Below are 6,268 nucleotides of genomic sequence, written 5' to 3'. Positions count from 1 at the left end.
TATATTGTAGTATTCTATAATATCTTGTTTAAATTATAGTAGTAGCAGTAGTAGTAGTAATAGTAGTAGAAGTAGTAGTTGTTGTGATAGTAGTAGTAGTAACAGTAATAGTAGTAGTGATAATAATCGTAGTAGTAATGGTAGCAGTAGCAGCAGCAGCAGGAATAGTAGTAGTAGTTGTAGTAGTAGTAATAGTAGTAGTTGTAGTAGTAGTAATAGTAGTAGTTGTAGTATTAGTAATAGTAGTAGTTGTAGTAGTAGTAGTAGTAATAGTAGTAGTAGTTGTAGTAGAAGTAGTGATAGTAGTAGTAGTAGTAGTAGTAGTAGTAGTAGTAGTAGTAGCAGCAGCAGCAGTAGTAGTAGTAGTAGTAGTAGATGTTGTTATGACAATTTGATTTCACTATCTACCATTACCACGAGTGCAGTCTCATTCTGAGAATGTTTTGTAGCACTATCCACTTACATAAGTATTTATTCAATTCATCAAAGTCTACATGTACCGTTCATCTGTTTGTTAATGTTAGTGATTTGCACAATAAGATACATCGAACTTTTATCATGCATGCAAGAAACATCGATCTCAAAATATTCATACCTTAGCAGACTACAGTAACTGTTCTGTATCAACAAAGGCATATTAAGCTATGGTAGTTTTAAAAATAACTTCCGTATTTGTTATTCACTTAGAGGGAAGTTTTTTTCATAGGTTTGAGTCTTGTCACAATGTGTACATACACAGATTTCTGAAAATGCATATGTATTTTGTGTATCCAGTCATATTTTCATTGCAAAAGCCCAATGTTTTTTTTAGAAATGGTTTGTCAATCTTGTACGGTGACAATTGGTTCGGATTATAATTTTGTAACTTATAGAAACTTGCATGGATATTTTTCCTGCTATTTTATATGTAAAATATAGTGTAACACTGTCTAGAATCTTTCTCATCAAAAGATATGGATCCGTGGTAGGATGATACATTATTTCATTTCTTCTTCTGCTGATCTTGTCCTTATCCATATCCTTTTCCCAGTAAAATGATATTCTGTATACCAAGTGTGAACAATTTATGTCTGTCACAACCCTGGAATCAAAAGGCCGATTCTAGAATAAAAAAATATCTGTACAGCTACAGAAAAAAATGCACGTGAACAGTTACAGACAAAATGTACGTGAACAGTCACAGACAAAATTGCCTATGAATAGTAACAGAAAAAGTTCATCTCTGAGCATTCAAATAGATTTTTTTTATCTCTGAAAAGTACTAGCAACGATTATCAAAATATTGTCTTAGGACACGGACAGAAAAGATTGTGAACAGACACGGAACATCTTAGAACACTGACAGAAAAGATTGTGTACAGGAACAGAAAATATTGCCTTAGAACACTGACAAAAAAGGTTGTGAAGAGGAACAGAAAGTCTTAGAACACTGACAGAAAAGATTGTGTACAGACACAGAAAATACTGCCTTAGAACACTGACAGAAATGATTGTGAACAAGGACAGAAAATATCGCCTTAGAACACTGACAAAAAAGGTTGTGAACAGGAACAGAAAATCTTAGAACACTGACAGAAATATTGTGAACAGGGACAGAAAATCTTAGAACACCGACAGAAATAGTGTGAACAGGGACAGAAAATCCTTAGAACACTGACAGAAAAAATCATGAACACGGACAGAAAATATTGCCTTAGAATAATGACAGAAATGAAGCAGAAGTGGACGACTCTGTGATATGTGATATCACAATTATCGCTACGCAGTCATAAAACATTAAAAAAAATGAAATATACTTATCTACAGTTTTCAACAACTCCGAAATATATCATACACGGAAACTGCAGGTCGAACTTTAGTTTTAGTATTTTGTGTTGCATTCTTCGGTCAGATTTTGTATCATAAAACCAACGAAGTGTTGTAAATACATAAAAATGGTAATAACAAACAAAAATATACACATAATTAAAATTGTGCAAAACATAACAATATGACATGGTACATCAGCGCTTGTCAGTGAAAACAGGTACTCTCTAGTATGTAAAATAATTTTCATTGAATTCGGCACCCTATAACGTGAATGAAATTTAAAAGTCTACCTGTGTGAGAAGTGTGCTACACTGGGGTCGTGATACGGTCTTTATATCGTTACACCATTTAAATTATGTATCATTAACTAAGTTTGGGTACGGTGTTCCTTCTGGATTCGACATTCAATTGACCCAAATTGCCAGAATCTGAGGACTCCACAGGCACCTGTATAGTGATTAAAAATAAGCCGGCTAGGCATGTACCGCACCTCTGACGTAATCAGCGGTAAGAAAGTGTTAGTCCGAGGTAAAATACGTCAAAGTTAAATACTTTTCCAATATCGGTCTACTTTACTAGTACATTAAGGATTGCTGGTCGTGAGAAATATACAGGATTTGAATTAGGATAAGAGGAAATCGTTTCATGCAATTGATTTGCTTGATAAAATATGATCATGGATATACCAGCCTTTTATCGAAGATCAGAGACTAGAGATATGTCTGTCAGTCTGTACTAAAAACTGAATTCCATGAAAATTGCTCAATATTATATATTTCAGTAATGACACCAGTATTTCATTATTTCAAACACTTTTTAACCTCAAAGCAGGCACATGAATGTGTGATTTAAATGATTAAATAATTATTGTCTTGCAATAGATTTCTCAATTGTTTTTGTACAAAATAAAATGTTTTTATTAGTCATTAATGTACATGTATATGAAAGACTTTGAGAGAAAAAGGTTACCATCACTTTCACAGCTAATGTCCCTTTAACATTCTATCTTAATCTCATGCACTTTCAGCTTTTGAAATAGGACATTCACTGCTTGACCAAAAAAGAACATGAATTTATTATCAGAATGCAATTTTATGATGCAATTGCAAATGTAAGAAATGACTTTCAGTTTTTGAAAATATATGAAGTGATATGCCTCGAGCCCCATCAAACCTACATATTGAATGAAGAAGAACATTGTTAGAATGTAAAATTTTCGGGACAACCCGTCCCTTCCTCACTGCTTGCAATATGGATAAATAAATAGATAGAAGAGGGGTTCTGCCTACAAGCCTTGTTGATCGACGACGTCTGGTATTTTCAAAAAAATGCTGGTACATGTACCTGTCTATATGGAGCGCCAAATTAACATAAACTCAAATAATTGAAGATAGCATTAATTATTTGAAGATATCATCAATTCATTTGTTGCTCTCTTTAATTGAATTAATGCGTGCATTAAATCAATTATTGTTCTCATCAAATGAATTAATGCGCGCTTCAATTCAATTATTGCTCTCATCAATTGAATTAATGCACGCATCAATTGAATTAATGAGAGCAATAATTTATTTAATGCGCGCATTAATTCAATTATTGCTCTCTTCAATTCAATGAGCAATAATAGATTTGATGCGCGCATTAATTCAATTATTGCTCTCTTCAATTCATTTGATGAGAGCATCAATTTAGTAGAAATATTGCTCGCAATAATTAATTTAGAGGTCGGTTTAAATAATTTGATGATCCCTTTAATTCAATTGAAGATATCTTTAAATCATTTACAATGCTTTTGTATAAGGAATTAATGCGCGCATCAATTCTTTTAAAGAGAGCAACAATTCAATTAAAGATATCATTAATTCAATTGTGGATATGTTGAATTGAAGATATATCTTTAATTATATAGTTGCTCTCTCTAAAAGAATTATTGCTCTCTTCAAATGAATTAAAGATATCATTAATTCAATTGAAGAGAGCAATAATTGAATTAATGCGCGCATTAAATCAATTATTGCTCTCATCAAATGAATTAATGCGCGCATCAATTCAATTATTGCTCTCATCAATTGATTTAATGCACGCATTATATCAATTATTGCTCTCTTCAATTGAATTGTAGCGCGCATCAATTCAATTGTTGATATCATTAATTCATTTGAAGAGATCATTAATTCAATTAAAGTGCGCATCAATTCAGTTGAAGAATTAATGCTATCATCAAATCAATTAATGCGCGCAATAATTCAGAATTGAAGATATCATTAATTATTTGAAGAGATATTTAATTCAATTGTTGCGCGCATCAAATGAATTGATGATATCTTCAAATAATTGATGATATCTTCAATTATTTGAATTTATGTTAATTTGGCGCTCCATATGTCTACGAGGGGTATGTGATCAAAAAATTTAACTAGATTTAAAGGGGGTCACATTTTTCCAATTGAGTAGACTTTAAGGTACTTTAGATATAATTGTTTGTTTCAAAAAGGCAATCTGAATATCACTGAAGATGTGAATTTCGGACCAGCGGGGATTTTGTTGAGAGTCTCATGTCCTCAGGAACCTATGATTTGGTGTACTAAGAGGAGTATGTCAACCTCATGCATCACTTCCGGGTCATACGTCAATCATTCCGTCAATTAGGGGTGCCTAAAAATACACCATGATGTACTGGATGATGACGCGATGTTTGTGTGTTGATATACAGCCGAGCATGTGATTGTACTCTACTTACACCGCCTCGTCTTCCTGTCCCTAACTCTAGCAATAGAAAAAGATAGTGCTCATTAAGTGCGTCAATCCGGGGTCTAAGAATGAACACATTAAGAGGTTTGTACCGAGCATCCTTACAACGACGTTCGACTACTTCCACCCATTCTGATACGTCACACAGATAAACAGTGGACGACAGTAGGTGATTGAGTCAAACTGCTGCGCGAAGCCACCTCGGTCTTCTTTGTTCGATCTCACTATCTTTTAAAGTAAGTCACAGTAAAATCTTACAGCTGTGATAGCTAATCAAAGCAGTCATTTTATTAGAAACACAAATAATTGAAATTAAGCTCTGTCCACCAGAAGAAACATCAAGAACACCCAAGAGAAACTGGGTTCTCTTTATTCTAGTGAATCATCTAAAATTGTCTTGTCTTCGAAAGCTAGTTTTGTAATATGACATTGCCTTCGGAAGCTAGTTTTGTAATATGATATTGCCTTCGGAAGCTAGTTTTGTTATATAATATTGCCCTCGGAAGCTAGTTTTATTATACTCGTATACTCTTACATTAAGAAGCTAGTTTTCTCCTCAGATTAGAGAATCTTGCCTTAAGAAGCTAGTTTTCTTTTTAGATTACATTATCTTGCCTTAAGAAGGTAGTTTTCTCTTAAGAGTTTCTTATCTTGCCTTAAGAAACTAGCATTCTCTAAAGATTATGTTTTCTTACCTTGGGGGGCTAATTTCTCTTAAGATTATCTTATCTTGCCTTAAGAAGCTAGTTTCCTCTTACGATCGTTACTTGAAAGGTGAAGATAACGAACAGTAATCAATCTCATAACTCCTATAACTAATACAAAATAGAGAGTTGGGCAAACACGGACCCCTGGACACACCAGAGGTGGGATTAGGTGCTTAGGAGGAGTAAGCATCCCCTGTCGACCGATCACACCCGCCGTGAACCCTACATCTTACTTCTTGCCTTACCGGAGTTAGTTTTCTCTTCCGATTATATATTCCTTGTCTTAAGAAGCTAATTTTCTCTTAAAATTATATTATCTTGCCTTAAGAAGCTACTATTCTCTTATGATTATGTTGTCTTGCCTTAAGAAACTAGTTCTCTCTTAAGACAATGTTTTCTTGCCTTAGGAAGCTAGTTTTCTCTTAAAGGACACATATCGTGTTTTCAAAGTATACAAAATTATATGCATTTTGTCTTCCTTATGCTTATAGAAATTAATTGTAATAGTTCGTTCGCTGAAGTATTGCGATAATTAGCCACAATACGGACTTAAATCTAAGCCCCGATTTCAAAAAGCCTAGTTAATTAGATAGGTAGTCACGTGGTACAGTGACGTCATATGCGACCTTCGTCGATCAACTTGTTGTAAAAGTAGTGTTAGATATTTTTAAAAACTCGGGTTTTAGGGGCCTAATAAATTTACCATGGATAACATTTATTTCGATGTTAACAAATTTCCCGAGTCTTATATCTTTTAGCCACCAGTGCATACAAATAGCGACCCAAATGTAGCGAGGAAAGCGAGTATGAAATCTGCGAGTAAATAATGTTTACATGGGATCACTGTCTAAACACAATATGGTAATGTCATTTCTGTAAAGAACTGTAATTAGCGTTGTTGCTTTTTGAAAATAAACAGTGCAATTATTATTAAATTTATTTTGGAGAAGTTAGATCTAAATTATGATACGATTATGTATCATTGACAACTAGGCCTACTA

At 33.6% G+C, this 6,268-nt stretch overlaps 1 long non-coding RNA gene across 1 annotated transcript; it reads right to left on the bottom strand.

Moving 5' to 3' along the window:
• Nucleotides 1-466: 466 nt before the first annotated feature.
• Nucleotides 467-4,809, bottom strand: LOC130052203 (uncharacterized). The gene is made up of 2 exons (XR_008800588.1): nucleotides 4,550-4,809; nucleotides 467-1,101 (listed from the first exon to the last, which is right to left on the bottom strand). It is a non-coding gene; the product is annotated as an uncharacterized LOC130052203 (long non-coding RNA).
• Nucleotides 4,810-6,268: the final 1,459 nt, after the last annotated feature.

This window comes from Ostrea edulis, chromosome 2 (assembly GCF_947568905.1).
Source record: "Ostrea edulis chromosome 2, xbOstEdul1.1, whole genome shotgun sequence".
Lineage (NCBI taxonomy): Eukaryota > Metazoa > Mollusca > Bivalvia > Ostreida > Ostreidae > Ostrea > Ostrea edulis.
Note: the sequence above shows the minus strand (reverse complement) of the source record. Positions and strands in the feature narration are given on the sequence as shown.